This window comes from Bubalus kerabau, chromosome 3 (assembly GCF_029407905.1).
Source record: "Bubalus kerabau isolate K-KA32 ecotype Philippines breed swamp buffalo chromosome 3, PCC_UOA_SB_1v2, whole genome shotgun sequence".
In the NCBI taxonomy this organism is placed as follows: domain Eukaryota; kingdom Metazoa; phylum Chordata; class Mammalia; order Artiodactyla; family Bovidae; genus Bubalus; species Bubalus kerabau.
The window spans coordinates 61,747,303-61,763,627 of record NC_073626.1 but is presented as its reverse complement, the minus strand read 5'-3'; the positions used below and the strand labels follow the sequence as shown (position 1 = coordinate 61,763,627).

At 40.1% G+C, this 16,325-nt stretch overlaps 1 protein-coding gene across 4 annotated transcripts in view; it reads left to right on the top strand.

Annotated features, from left to right (window-relative positions):
• Nucleotides 1–205: 205 nt before the first annotated feature.
• GULP1 (GULP PTB domain containing engulfment adaptor 1) overlaps nucleotides 206–16,325 on the top strand; it is a 339,709-nt gene continuing 323,589 nt past the window's right edge. For 3 of the 4 annotated variants that reach the window (XM_055571974.1, XM_055571977.1, XM_055571972.1), the window contains exon 1: nucleotides 206–674. The gene's annotated coding sequence lies outside the window, so the exon portion shown is untranslated. Of the gene's footprint in view, nucleotides 733–16,325 lie in introns of all 4 variants that reach the window. The other variant, XM_055571973.1, reaches the window with a different exon arrangement.

The window sequence follows — 16,325 nt, the reverse complement described above, 5'->3', positions numbered from 1 at the left end:
AGTGTTTTAAAATTGTATTCGGAAACACAGAGAGATAAGGGAAGGCTAGTAGTCGCGATCCGGTTCTTCAGGGAGGAGGTTCAAAGGGAAACGCGGCGGGGGGACGAGGAGGCGGGTGGGTGGGACTGTGTTTTGGCTTCTGTGCCAACTAAGAACCGGGTTAGGTAAGGCCTAGCCTTCTCCACATTCCTCTCCCCCTTGGGTCCTTCGTGCAGATGCCACAGCACCCAGTGGGCCCATAGGAGACAAGCATCAGAGACTGAAGAAAGTCTGCGAGCTGGAACACAGGCGTCCAGTTTGGAAGTGTCCAAGGAGACCGCCCCAAGTGCGCCAGCCGCGTCTGGGAGACTTTCCTTCTGGCCGAGAGGGGGAGCCCCGCGTTCCCAGCCGGGAGCGACCCGGAGTCCCGAGCCTCGAGCCCCAGCCGCCAGCCCGCGCCAGTAACGGCTTCAGCCGATTAGGAAGAGGAGGGAGGGGGCCGCGAGCACGTCGAGGGAGGGGACAGGAGCCGGAGGGTCCCGAGGCCAGCTCGCCGTTGACGTAGAGAAACTTTCCCTCTCGGCCGCGGAGACGGCGTCCCGGCTGTGCCGGAGCGGAGATCGCCCGGCCCCGAGGACGCCCGCGGCTCTCCACGCCCCTGCCGGGAGCCTGACCCGACTGTATCCGTCAGGAAGGTACGGAGAGACCGCGGTTTCATCTGAGGGCTTCCCGGGTAGCCGCGCGTCCCGCCAGGTAGCAGACAGTCTCTTTTAAACTGACACCAAGAGAGGCGGCGGGCGGTGGTCAGCCGCGGCCGGGTGGCGGGGAAGGAAGGGCTAACGCGGTGCTGCGTGCCGCCGCGGGGCAGGTTGCAAAAATTAGGACGGTGAAAAGCTCAGGGAGTCTTTCAGCAAGAAAGGCGGCTGAGACCTGTTGACGAGTGCCGTGGCAGTGCTGCCGGGATGATGACGGAGAGCCTCCGAGGTTGGGGACGCCGCGGTCTCCCGACTCCTGGAGCCCTTTGTGGTAACTTTGGTCCCGGGGGGCCGGGGCCGGTGGGCAGGAGCTGGCGGGACACCGGCAGATCCGAACGGCGGAGAGTGTGCGGAGCAGACGGGGCTGAGCAGGCAAGTCATCGCCGGGTCACCGCGAGGCGACCCAGGAGCGAAACTTCTTCCAGCGTAACCTCCCTTTTGTTGGCTCCGGCAGAGTGTGTGGGCATGGGGGTGGGGAGGCGCGAAGCTCCGAGGCCTGGCCGCCGGTTCTTTAAAGCCCAGGGCTGGGAGGGCCCAAACTCAGGGGCGGCGCCCGCACGGTTACCCTTTGACTGGGTGGGTGAAGTAGTTGCTTCGGGCAGGCTCTACCTTAGAGCGGCGCGCGGCGCTGCGGGTTGATGAGACCCTGGGCTCTCGGTTCCCGCGCCGAGCTCGTTAGCTGGAGTTCACCACCTCGGGGGCTGGCTCCCTGCACGCATCAGGACTCAGCACAATCGGTTCTTCCCCGTGGCTCCTGGGGCCGCAGCTCAGAGTTCCCTGTGTGCGGGAGGGAACTCTGGGCAGGCTGGGTTTCTTGGAATGTGTTTACGATGTTGAATGGAACTTGAACAGGAAGCTGGAAGCCGCAGCTGGAACTAGCCTGCCAGGGTAGAGTAAGGGAGACGTAGCTGGTGTTGGGCTTGGCGGGTGCACTTAGTACCTTGGGCAAACCCCGAGTAAGTGCGGGATGTCAGTCAAGGTATCTCTTCCTGTGTCCTCAGTTTTCCCCAATTGCTCCGGCTTTACTTTCACTGGCAATCAAATTTACATGCACTGTTTCAGTCTGCAAGTTTGACAAAGAGTAATGCAATTAGGAAGGGTTTAATAAATTTATTTTTGGACCTTTTTTTTTTTTTTTAAATCTTGCATCAGCACTTGAGAATAAAAGTTTTTGGAGAGTTTCCAGTTGTTACTCCCCTTGTTAATTTCTGGGACTACAAGGAGACCCTGAAAGGGATGATTTTGTCTTTGATGCCAAATGGGTAATAAGTTGCTAAAAGGAGGGCAGTAATGAGATAGACTGAATGTGAGGAGGTAGGAAACTCAAACAAGGAGTTGGACATTTTTCAGATTTGCAAATCGCTCCCCTTTCTGCCATTCTTTCCCTCCTTCCCCGATATAAACAAGTAGCCTTGCTAGAAAACCCAATTGGGAGAGTGCAGTCGCTGGCGACTACAAGCCTTGCTGGAAACAGCAGACAGGCTAAGGTACTGCCCCACGGGATAACTAAAAGGTCTGCTTGAGCTGTCCAGGAGTATTTTCCAAGTTTTCACGACTGACAAGGAAAGAAGAGAGGAAGCTGGCAGGCAGCCAAACTAGACTGAGCTCAGTAGCCAGGCATAAAAGGGACTGGGGAAGTTGCAGGGGATGATTGGAAAGGAGCTGTTGGTTGTACTTGAGTTTAAACAAGGGGTTTCTTTTGCAGTGAGAACTTTTAGGTGACTAAGATCAGTCTTTCTGGCCAAAAAAATAAAATAAACTAAGCATAGACTGCAGTGGGATGTGACAGAGGAGAGTGAAAAGAAGTGCTCTAGGAGGAAAGTCTGACCATTGCCCCTATCAGTGGTGCGGTGGAGTAGCTGGGGATCTGGTGCTTTTTGTGCTGATCATATTTTGGGGATACCCACATTTTGTTGCTATTTCTCTCCCCAACTTGGACTAGGCTTGCTGCAGCTTCAAGCCCTTGACCTTGACGTTCTTTGTTTTCATAACCAGTAAGAACGGAAGACTTGGGTTTTGAGCAGATGTTTTTCCACCTAAATCAAATAATTCAATTAGGTATTCTCAAATAGCACAGAATTAGGCCATGAAATTGAAGTGGAAAATGGGTCCAAATGTCTTCCTTGTGTTTGTCAAAAGTGATCTCAATAATAGATCTTGCTCTTTCACCTGAAGGAGTAGAAGTCGGTGTGATCTCAGTATTTCACACATTGGCCCAATAGGTAAGGCCCTGCTGCTTCCAAGTTTCAGACTAGCTGGGAACTGAAGAATCTTATCTGCAATTAGGACCTTTCTTTTTTGTGTTAAAATTGTTCATGTTTTCTCTATTTTTTTTTTTTTTCCCAGGAAGGTAGGTCTACTGTTGTGGGTTTGGGGTTGCTGAACAGTAAAAAATGCTGATATGGTTTGTATTTCCACTGGGTTGGTGAGTTTGAGATTGTGGATATCAGCCTATTCTCTGAGATTGACTTTATGAATCACCCTTGGCAAAGTGTTTTCCCTGTTTATGATTTCAGTTTTTCCACTTGCAAAGTAAAGAAATTTCCTTTACATAGTTAGAAGCTTATAGTGAGCATTAAAGAGATGAATTTATGTTAATATATTTTTAAGCATAAAGGTCATAGGGCTTCTGTCTTGGTTGATTCAGCTGAGATTTATAGGGATAAATTGGAAAATTTATATCTAAATTGCACATGTAATAGTGACATATCTGTGTTTAATTTATAAGAATTGCTAGCTTGCATTTTAATCATAGTTGTAGTTTAATCATAAATTTTATTTTTAAAGAATACTGGCTGAGAGTTCCTTATGGCAAAAGCTGAGTCATTCTCTCAAACAGAAAAGAACAATCAGCAAATTCATTTACTTTTTATTTTGGTTTATATTTATACTCAAGGACCAATTATTTTTTTTAAACCAGCTCAAGTTTGCTTTTATGAGAAATTACCAAACATATTTGCAGAATTTGGCTCCCTTCTCGGAAATAACACTTGAGAGACTGAGATACATGTATGATGTATAAACAAACTTTCTTTTCCCAATAGCCACAATAGTTTCCTTAAAAAATTAGAGGGTAGATTTAGGAGCCATTCATTAATTGATTCAACCAATATTTGTTGTGTACTTTTTATGTCTGAGGAAACATCAGGCTTGAATTCAAATCCCAGCCCTGAACTTCTCAGCACTGTGATTTGTGAAGGTTATTTTACTTCTTGAACATTTTACCAACATATAATGTATTATCTATATTGCTGTCCATAATGTATGGACTGTTAAACTGTTGATACATGTATAATAATTGTGAGATATTTAATTTTTAGTTTGATATATCAATTAGTAAAATAAACTACCTATTTTTATAGTTGAGTGTATTCTTGGATGTGTAAAAACTATTTTCCAGGTGAACAGGTCCTTGTATTAGAGAAATAAAACAGAATAAATTGGGTAAAGTAAAGGATAAGATCTATTGGTAAAATACTTAATCATAACTTTTATTTTTAGACTTAGTGCCCTGCAGTGCTCTTTGCTTCAGTAGTGTCTGACTTTTCGACCCTATGGACTTTAGCCTGCCAGGCTTCTCTGTGCATGGGATTATTTCCACAGCAAGAATACTGGAATGGATTGCCATACCCTCCTTTAGAAGATCTTCCCAACCTAGGGATAGAACATGTGTCTCCTACGTTGCAGGTAGATTCTTTACAGCTCAGCCACTGAGGAAACCTTATCATTAAAAGTAAATCTGTAAAAAGTGGGAGTATAAGGAAAATTTTAGTTGAATTTATGGTCATATTAACAGTGGATACTTTTCTTGAATAATCACAGGATGAGTGACTGTTCAAGGATGTGATAGGGTAATTTTAATGTAAAATATCCAGTTTTGCTTTTGATTTTAAAGTCTTAAAAATCTTATTCACCATTGCTGAATATAAGATAATTTAAAATTTAAATTCTACTTAGCACAGTACTTTTTGGTTCATTCTGAAAAACTGAAATTTGTTTTCTATAACCTCTGAAGAACAAAAAAAGTTATTTTATTCAAATATAATAATGAATTCAAAAGTCGTTACAGGACCTGACTGCTGTTAGCCCTGGTCTCTAAACGCATTAGAGGCTGGTAGATCTAATAGTATTTGTCTTAATGGATTTAGAGTTCAGGAAACTTAAGCTTGTTCCTATGGGAGGTGAAACATATTCAAATTCAAAGAGGAAAAATAGTATAAACTTTGAGCAGAGAAATTGCTTTGCTTCCAGTGAGGATATGAAATTGAAATCAACCTTTTAGTTTTAAAGATAATGGTTCTAAGTCATTATTCCAGAGTTAGGCTTAGAAAACTGTTCTTATACTCTTTTTAGGTTCTGTGATTTGCTAGTTTTGTGGTTGTTTTATTTTAAGAAAATGTTTCCAACCACTCTAATGATGCATATAATGCATGATTGTTTTTTCTCAGAAGACAGTTCGTTGACTCAAATATTGTGCAGGAGAATAACTGCAAATTTTCTGTTTACTGTTAAAGTGCTATAGTTATGGTAAATTTGGAATAAGTTTCATCATTCAATACTGTATACTTAAGGATAGTTTTGGAAAGATTGCTCTAATTTTCTCTCTTAATATGAATGAGTGAATTAATTTATGTAACAATTGTGATTACAAATATTAATATAAATTTTTAAGAGTTTCAAATAACATTGTATATATTTTCAGAGTGTACCTATGAGATAATATCTAGATAGTAATAGCTGTCTTTATTTTATGTTTGTTTCTTGCTATTAGCCTTATATAAATATACCTACATATAATCCTTATCACATGCCTTCTGAAGAGGAGATTCAGATTATACACTAGAAACTTCCAAGATTTGGATATCCCTCCTCCACATATATGCTTATATGGATATGTATATATATGTACATAGAATTATAGACCATATATATTCTTTGATATTTCTCTATTTGTGCTAGGTATATTTTTCATAGGAGAAAATGACTCCAACTAATTGATATTTTCAGGAAGCAACAGTTAGAACTGGACATGGAACAACAGACTGGTTCCAAATAGGAAAAGGAGTAGGTCAAGGCTGTATATTGTCACCCTGCTTATTTAACTTATATGCAGAGTACATTATGAGAAACGCTGGACTGGAAGAAGCACAAGCTGGAATCAAGATTGCTGGGAGAAATATCAATAACCTCAGATATGCAGATGACACCACCTTAATGGCAGAAAGTGAAGAGGAACTAAAAAGCCTCTTGATGAAAGTGAAAGTGGAGAGTGAAAAAGTTGGCTTAAAGCTGAACATTCAGAAAATGAAGATCATGGCATCTGGTCCCATCACTTCATGGGAAATAGATGGGGAAACAGTGGAAACAGTGTCAGACTTTATTTTTTTGGGCTCCAAAATCACTGCAGATGGTGACTGCAGCCATAAAATTAAAAGATGCTTACTCCTTGGAAGGAAAGTTATGACCAACCTAGATAGCATATTCAAAAGCAGAGACATTACTTTGCCAACAAAGGTCCGTCTAGTCAAAGCTATGGTTTTTCCTGTGGTCATGTATGGATGTGAGAGTTGGAGTGTAAAGAAGGCTGAGCTCTGAAGAATTGATGCTTTTGAACTGTGGTGTTGGAGAAGACTCTTGAGAGTCCCTTGGACTGCAAGGAGATCCAACCAGTCCATTCTGAAGGAGATCAGCCCTGGGATTTCTTTGGAGGGAATGATGCTAAAGCTGAAACTCCAATACTTTGGCCACCTCATAAGAAGAGTTGACTCACTGGAGAAGACTCTGATGCTGGGAGGGTTTGGGGACAGGAGGAGAAGGGGACGACAGGATGAGATGGCTGGATGGCATCACTGACTCGATGGATGTGAGTCTGGGTGAACTCCGGGAGTTAGTGATGGACAGGGAGGCCTGGCGTGCTGCGATTCATGGGGTCGCAAAGAGTCGGACACGACTGAGTGACTGAACTTAACTGAACTGAATTAGTTTTATCCATTAATTTAAAATTTTTCCTGATAAATCTAAAGATACTTGATTTTTTGCCCCAAATTTTAATGGGGTTTCAGGCTTTTATTTATACCCATAAAGGTTAAGAAAGTTAGTGGGAAAGATCTGGTATCCTCATTTGGTTAATGGCTCTCATGGTGACATAATCATCAAATTCTTTTCTACTTTCCTTTAGAAAACAGGCAAACGCCCAGTTAACTGCTGTCAGAAGGTAAATCCACTTCTTGAAAGATGACTACTACTGCTAAATTTATAAGGTTCTGTGAAGTGAGAATTGTGTGTAAATGTAGTGTTTTCCTTGTATTGTATAGCTTTTTCTTTTGCTTATCCAATGTTATAGTTGACCTGTTCCCTGAAACTTCAACCACATGTCCTTGAAGAATTTCAGGGAACTTAAACTTTGACAGATCTATCAACCAAGAGCAGATTGAATGATTTGGGTTCGGTCTTTAATCCATTCTCTTGTAGAAGTTATGATAGCCATTTAAATGACCAAAACACAGCTAGCTGAGAGGTTTGGTAGAAGAAAATATGGAGCACAAGTAACCTACTAAAGGAATCATTCAGGACTGGGTATATAACCTTTTAAAATAGTTAAGTAATGTTTCATCAAATGATAACTTAGCTCAACTTCTCACCTTGTATTCGAATGAAGAAAGAGTGTGTTTAGACAGCATTTTAGCTGAAAAGCAGACAGAACCATCTGTGCTGTGGTAGCAGATCTCCAATTCGGGTAATTAAAAGTTGATATATCAATATAGTGAAAATGAGTATACTACCCAAAGCAATCTATAGATTCAATGCAATCCCTATCAAGCTACCAACAGTATTTTTCAGAGAATTAGAACAAATAATTTCACAATTTGTATGCAATTACAAAAAACCTTGAATAGCCAAAGCAATCTTGGGAAAGAAGAATGGAACTGGAGGAATTAACCTGCCTGACTTCAGACTATACTACAAGCAACAGTCATCAAGACAGTATGGTACTGGCACAAAGACAGAAATATAGATCAATGGAACAGAATAGAAAGCCCAGAGATAAATCCACGCACCTATGGACACTTTATCTTTGACAAAGGAGGCAAGAATGGAGACAAAGACTTTGACAATGGAGAAAAGACTCTTTTAACAAAAGTGGTGCTGGGAAAACTGGTAACTTGTAAAAGAATGAAACTAGAACATTTTCTAACACCATACACAAAAATAAACTCAAAATGGATTAAAGATCTAAATGTAAGACCAGAAACTGTAAAACTCCTAGAGGAAAACATAGGCAAAACACTCTCTGACATAAATCATAGCTGGATTCTCTATGACCCACCTCCCAGAATATTGGAAATAAAAGCAAAAATAAACAAATGGGACCTAATTAAACTTAAAAGCTTTTGCATAACGAAGGAAACTATAAGCAAGGTGAAAAGATAGCCTTCAGAATAGGAGAAAATAATAACAAACGAAGCAACTGACAAAGAATTAATCTCAAAAATATACAAGCAGCTCCTGCAGCTCAATTCCAGAAAAATAAGCGACCCAAACAAAAAATGGGCCAAAGAACTAAACAAACATTTATCCAAAGAAGACATACAAATGGCTAACAAACACGTGAAAAGATGTTCAACATCACTTGTTATCAGAGAAATGCAAATCAAAACCACAATGAGGTATCATCTCATGCGGGTCAGAATGGCTGCTATCAAAAAGTCTATAAACAAATGCTGGAGAGGGTGCGGAAAAAAAAGAACCCTCTTACACTGTTGGTGGGAATGCAGACTAGTACAGCCACTATGGAGAACAGTATGGAGATTCCTTAAAAAAACTGGAACTAGAACTGCCATATGACCCAGTAATCCCACTGCTGGGCATACACTCCGAGGAAACCAGAATTGAAAGAGACACATGTACCCCAATGTTCATCGCAGCACTGTTTATAATAGCCAGGACATGGAAGCAACCTAGATGTCCATCAGCAGATGAATAGATAAGAAAGCTGTGGTACATATACACAATGGAATATTACTCAGTCATGAAAAAGAATGCATTTGAATCAGTTCTAATGAGGTGGATGAAACTGGAGCCTATTATACAGAGTGAAGTAAGTCAGAAAGAAAAAACCAATACAGTATATTAATGCACATATATGGAATTTAGAAAGATAGTAACAATGACCCTATATGCGAGACAGCAAAAGAGACACAGATTTAAAGAACAGACTGTTGGACTCTGTGGGAGAAGGCGAGGGTGGGATGATTTGAGAGAATAGCATTGAAACATGTATATTATCCTATGTGAAATAGATCACCAGTCCAGGTTCAATGCACGAGGCGGGGTGCTCAGGGCTGGTGCGCTGGAATGACCCTGAGAGATGGGATGGGGAAGGAGGTGGGAGGGGGATTCAGAATGGGGAACACATGTACACCCATGGCTGATTCATGTCAATGTATGGCAAAAACTACCACAATATTGTAAAGTAATTAGCCTCCAGTTTAAAAAAAAAGTTGATATAACAGAATGAACTTAATTTTAGCCTCTTGGTTTTTCCTATAGCTATTTACAACCAGCAAGAGTGCCAGTAAAATTATAGCAGCAAATAGGTTAAATTACCCAGATCTCCATTTGGGCGAGTTAAAACACAGCTTGGTACGTCTGATAGAAGTTTTATTTAAGAAGACAGAGTACTTTGTAAAGTGTTTTTAAAGTCACTGTGCTTGGTATTCTCATAATCTGTTTAATTTTTGTCTGCCTTTGAAGAACTCCAAAAAAATACAGAATTTTCTCTGATGTAGAATTTCCTATTACTTCCTTGAGGATGTGCATTATTATAATTGTAAAATGTCCTTAAATGTTGATCATCACTGGTAGTACACATAAATGCAGAGAAATTTGGCTTATTATAAAGAACAATTGTATAAATGAGTTAACTTCAAAGCAGTTTATCTATGCTGGCATATAGTAATTGAGTAAGAAGCTGCTTATGCAGTGTAGTTTAGCAAAATATGATTTGAGAAAATTGTTAAGAGTAACATTTGAATAAATGAATTGTATTCAAAATTACCTAAATGCCATCTCAAATGGCAAAAGTCTACTGAAATTTCAGATCTACAAAGTCACAATGCTTTATAATAAGAGTAGGTATTGTTTTGAAGTTCTGTGAACTGTTATTTCTGTTTTAATACATCATTGTGACTCTGGATATCTAGGATAAAGACTTTAAAATTCTTAATGGCAAAAAATTAAGATTTATTATATTGCCAACATTGTCTTTAATTAGTTTTAAAAGAAGAACTACTACTAAATTTATAAGATCTGAATTATCATAGGCTTAATTGCTTAAATTAGGTCAACTAGGATGTTTATGATTAATTTGGAAAAATGAAATTTCCTCTAGTTGTGCAGATGAGACCTTGAAAAACAATGTTATAATAAAACTTTATTTTGGGGGGTTCCAAAATCACTGCAGATGGTGACTGCAGCCATCAAATTAAAAGACACTTGCTCCTTGGTAGAAAAGCTATGACCAACCTAGACAGCATATTAAAAAGCAGAGACATTTCTTTGGCCACAAAGGTCTATATAGTCAAAGCTATGTTTTTCCAGTAGTCATGTATGGATGTGAGAGTTGGAGCATAAACAATGCTAAACACTGAAGAATTGATCTTTTGGAGAAGACTCTTGAGAGTCCCTTGGACTGCAAGGAGGTCAAACCAGTCAATCCTAAAAGAAATCAATTCTGAATATTTTTTTGGAAGGACTGGTGCTGAAGCTGAAGCTCCAATACTTTGTTCACCTGACATGAAAAACCAACTCATTTGAAAGACTCATTCCCTGATGCTGGGAAAGATTGAAGGCAGGAGGAGAAGGGGCATGACAGAGGATGAGATGGTTGGATGGTATCACTGACTCAATGGACATGAGTTTGAGCAAGCTCTGGGAGATGGTGAAGGATAGGGTGTGGTGAAGCCTGGCGTGCTGCAGTCCATGGGGTCACAAAGAGTCAGACATGACTGACTGAAACAAAAAGAAATCTTTAGGACTTCCTTATTCGATGAGATACAGACTTTCTCTTAAATCTTCATAGAAATTTGCAATCTTTGCCCACTCCCTTCTCGTTTTGAAAAATGTAACTAGGTTTAAATTATAAGTTGACCAATAAAAGTATTTTCGTACAATCTTGTTGAATTTAATGTGTTGAGTACTAGTTTTTCTTGGCAGTTATGTTCTTTTAGTAGTAGGTGGTAGAGACCTATATCCAATTAAATAGACTTAAATAGAACTTGCTATTTCCATATAATTCTGTGTTACAGTGGAGAGAACGTTGAAGAAGTAGGGAGTGAAGATTATCCATCAGCATGAGGGAAAGCAGTGTCTGTAAAGAAAGTATGGAGGTGATTCCTGGGCAAAAGATGAGGATGAGTTAGCGAGCAATGAATAAGGACAATTCAAGACAGTAAAGACAAGGAGGCCTAGATTAACAGAGCAAACGGTCTCAGAACTTTGGAGATGTTTCGCCTTTTTGTCTTCATGTTGATGACCATAATCATTAGTAGTTGCATATGGGAGTTTAAGAACTTTGGATTAATTATCTTAAAAAAAAAAAAAACCAAAAAACAAAAAACCGTGCTATCTTTTTTTTATTTCTCCAGGTCTAACTGACATGTAATTGGAGTCATAAATAGTTGAATGTGTGCTCCATTTCACACTCTGGGGCCAGGGGTGGGGTGGGGTGGGGTAGGGTGGTACATGGACTTGGATATAAAATATTAGCATTATTACGCTAATGAATATCTCACTGAGATTTAGGATATGTTTCAGTTTTGAAGGAAAGGAGTCACACACACAAACAGTCTTAGTGAAAGTCGCTTAGTTGTGTCCAACTCTTTGCAGCCCCATACAGTCCATGGAATTTTCCAGGCCAGAATACTGGAGTGGATAGCCTTTCCCTTCTCCAGGGGATCTTCCCAACCCAGTGTTCAAACCCAGGTTTCCCACATAGTAGGCAGATTCTTTACCAGCTGAACCACAAGGGAAGCCCACAAACAGTCTTCAGTTTACTTCAGTTCAGTCGCTCAGTCGTGTCCAACTCTTTTTGACCCCATGAGTCACAGTACGCCAGTCCTCCCTGTCCATCACCAACTCCTGGAGTTCACTCAAACTCATGTCCATCGAGTCGGTGATGCCATCCAGCCATCTCATCCTCTATCATCCCCTTCTCCTCCTGCCCCTAATCCCTCCCAGCATCAGGGTCTTTTCCAGTGAGTCAGCTCCTTGCATGAGGTGGCCAAAGTATTGGAGTTTCAGTTTCAGCATCAGTCCTTCCAATGAACACCCAGGACTGATCTCCTTTAGGATGGACTGGTTGGATCTCCTTGCAGTCCAAGGGACTCTCAAGAGTCTTCTCCAACACCACAGTTCAAAAGCATCAATTCTTCGGTGCTCAGCTTTCTTCACAGTCCAACTCTCACATCCATACATGACCACAGGAAAAACCATAGCCTTGACTAGATGGACCTTTGTTTGCAAAGTAATGTCTCTGCTTTTGAATATGCTATCTAGGTTGGTCATAACTTTCCTTCCAAGCAGTAAGCATCTTTTAATTTCATGGCTGCAGTCACCATCTTCAGCGATTTTGGAGCCCCCAAAAATAAAGTCTGACACTGTTTCCCCATCTATTTTCCATGAAGTGATGGGACCAGATGCCATGATCTTGATTTTCTGAATGTTGAGCTTTAAGCCAACTTTTTCACTCTCCTCTTTCACTTTCATCAAGAGGCTTTTTAGTTCCTCTTCACTTTCTGCCATAAGGGTGGTATCATCTGCATATCTGAGGTTATTTAGATTTCTCCCGGCGGTCTTGATTCCAGCTTGTGCTTCTTCCAGTCCAGCGTTTCTTACGATGTAGTCTGCGTAGAAGTTAAATAAGCACGGTGACAATATACAGCCTTGATGTACTCCTTTTCCTATTTGGAACCAGTCTGTTGTTCCATGTCCAGTTCTAACTGTTGCTTCCTGACCTACATATAGGTTTCTCAAGAGGCAGGTCAGGTGGTCTGGTATGCCCATCTCTTTCAGAATTTTCCACAGTTTATTGTGATCCACATAGTCAAAGGCTTTGGTGTAGTCAATAAAGCAGAAATAGATGTTTTTCTGGAGCTCTCTTGCTCTTTCCATGATCCAGCAGATGATGGCAATTTGATATCTGGTTTCTCTGCCTTTTCTAAAACCATCTTGAACATCTGGAAGTTCATGGTTCACGTATTGCCGAAGCCTGGCTTGGAGAATTTTGAGCATTACTTTACTAGCATGTGAGATGAGTGCAATTGTGAGGTAGTTTGAGCATTCTTTGGCATTGTCTTTCTTTGGGATTGGAATGAAAACTGACCTTTTCCAGTCCTGTGGCCATTGCTGAGTTTTCCAGATTTGCTGGCATGTTGAGTGTAGCACTTTCACAGTATCATCTTTCAGGATTTGAAATAGCTGAACTGGAATTCATCACCTCCACTATCTTTGTTCGTAGTGATGCTTTCTAAGGCCCACTTGACTTCACTTTCCAGGATGTCTGGCTCTAGGTGATTGATCACACCATTGTGATTATCTTGGTCGTGAAGCTCTTTTTTGTACAATTCTTCTGTGTATTCTTGCCACCTCTTCTTAATATCTTCTGCTTCTGTTAGATCCATACCATTTCTGTCCTTTATCGAGCCCATCTTTGCATAAAATGTTCCTTTGGTATCTCTAATTTTCTTGAAGAGATCTCTAGTCTTTCCCATTCTGTTGTTTTCCTCTATTTCTTTGCATTGATCGCTGAGGAAGGCTTTCTTACCTCTCCTTGCTTAGCTACCTGTAAATTTCTACAAGTTGTACATATTTATTGTAGTGTCTCATTACTCTGCACATTTTTGAAATGTTTTTATGTTTATAGCTAGCTTAAAATTATAATAATAATTATTACACCTGCTTCTAGGTATTATTTTTATATATGGATATATCTATAGTCATGTAGCTATATGTCAAACTATTTTTAATATAATTTTATTACTATACCATAATAAATCTGTTCTGTTATATAATTTATATTTTATACATTTAAATAGAGTTTTTGAAAAGCAGTCTATAGACTTTATTAGATTGCTAAATGGATTCATGCACAATAAAGTTTAAGAACCTCTAGAAACCTATACTGTTTTCTTAAGAACTGCCAGTGGGTTTAGCCGTCATTTAATGAGAATAAAAGAAACCGAAGTTACTTAACTCAGTTTTGGGCTTCCCAGGTGGCGCTATTGGTCAATAACTCACCTGCCATTACAGGAGATATAAGAGATGTGCATTCGTTCCCTGGGTTGGGAAGATCCCTGGAGGAGGGCACTCCAGTATTCTTACCAGGAGAATTCCCACGAACAGAAGACCCTGGTGGGCTACAGTCCACATGGTTGCAAAGAGTTGGACACGACTGAAGTGACTTAGCACTCATGCATGCAACTCAGTTTTATCTGATAGAGTGTAGATGTACAGAGGTGTCCTAAATTGTTTTTGAAAGTTACTATCTGACAAATAATGCATATTTTGCAGGTAATTTGCTTTATTCAAGAAGCATTTGTGCAGTTTTTGGTTATCTTACTTAGTGACACAGTTCAAAGAAGCATTTCATTTTATTTTAGAATATGTATATTAAAAAACAGATTTAGCTTTCTCACATTATAGCATTAACTACTTTTGGAAGGATTGGCTGGGAATTTTGTCTTGTATGGCTTTATTTTTCATACGTAAATGTGTTGTCTCCTCAGGTTCATCTTAAATTGCAGGAGAGAGTAAATATGTTTTGCAAGAGAGAATAGATATGTGAGACAGATTTTTGTATCTTCTGTTTAGTAAGAAATAGCCATGCCAGTATTGTTGATTTCCTGTGAATACTAAGGAAAAAATAATTTGTGTATATATGGAAACTTGATTTTTTCTATGCATCACTGAGTTATTTTGTATATTTTGTATATTTGGTTATATGATGTGCATTTGTCATGACCATTGTTGATGAGAAATTTAATGCATGCCTAGAATTTTGGAAAATAAGAATACATAATACATAAAAGTATAGCAAATTATGGTGTTATGAAGGCTATATATAATTAAAACATCAATGATGTAATTTATTTCTGTATGTTCCCTTTCTTCTGTTTGTTTGGCTTGACAATTTTTTTAAAATTAGTTTCCTGTTTTACTAATATTTGATTTAATTGAAACTGTTGACTCAGTTTTATTTTTTGGAATATATGACAAAAGAAATTTCTTTAAGGTTATTAATTTGACATAATACTGTGTAGGGCTTCACATTTATAAATTAGTCTGATTTTTGTTGATCTGGACTACCTTAACATTCCAAGGGATGGGTGCAAGGTAATAATTCTGTACTTGAAAATTGACAGTAGCTTCAAGATCACAATGAACGAAAATTATCTTTGTTTTTTATCCTGTTTTGGGCTTCACTTTGTCTTCTCTAATGACAGGGATCAACCATCATTGGCACTTATTTGTATACCTTCCCTGTTGGATCTCCCTGTTCTCTCTGAATGACACTGAATAACTTCAGCCAGGTGTGATTTTCTATGTATGCATGCTCAGTCATGTCCAACTCTTTGCAACCCCGTGGTTGCAAAGCCCACCAGGCTCCTCTGTCCACGGAATTTTCCAGACAAGAATACTGGGTGAGTTGCCGTTTCCTCCTCCAGAGGATCTTTCTGACCTAAGGATCGAGTCCCTGTCTCTTGCATTTCCTGCATTGGTAGGCAGATTGTTTCCCACTTAGTGCCACCTGGGAAGTCCTTCCTGAAGTTACGTCTCCTTTCCATTTCATGCACATCAATTCATAAGAAACACATTTCACTTTTAAGAGTCACATCACAGTCCTTGTTATTTGTTGTTTATTTAAGTGATTTCTTTATTCCTCTTTGTCCATAGAACTCTGGTGTTGTTCAGATGTCCACTACTCCCCTCACAACTCAGGGTAATCTCGGATGGCCCCAGCCTGCAGTGGCTTGAAGCAGGGTTTTGGTTCCTGGCCAGAGATTGATGTTGAGTTGTGGCAGTGAAAGCACTGGATCCTAGCCAGTAGACTACTGGTCCTTGACAAGGCCCTGGCCCATCAGCTTTGCAGAAAAGAATTCTCACAAAGATGAAAACTAGTGAAACAAGTAAAAGTGTTTATTAGGAGAAAAAAGAATACAGTATATGTGGATAGACACATGGGCAGATTCAGAGAGAGAACCATGCCCTTGTGATAGTTTAAATCACTTACGTGGGGCATTTCTTCTGGGTTTCCTTTAGTCAATCATTTTGGCTTCCCTGGTTCGGAGCCCATATTTGGTACATATCAGAACCCCTCTTGTGCGCGTGCTCATCTCTTAGCTAGATGCATTCCACTGAAAGACCTATGGGTACCTAGACATCACTTACCTTTTGACCTCCAAGAAACTTTTCAGTTGGGAAGGTCTCCTTGACTTAGACAATGAGGAATATATGGTCTCTTATCTTTTATCTGGGCAGGACACAGCCTCCCCTATCTTCATTTTGGAGTATTGGTCCACATGGAATGAACTC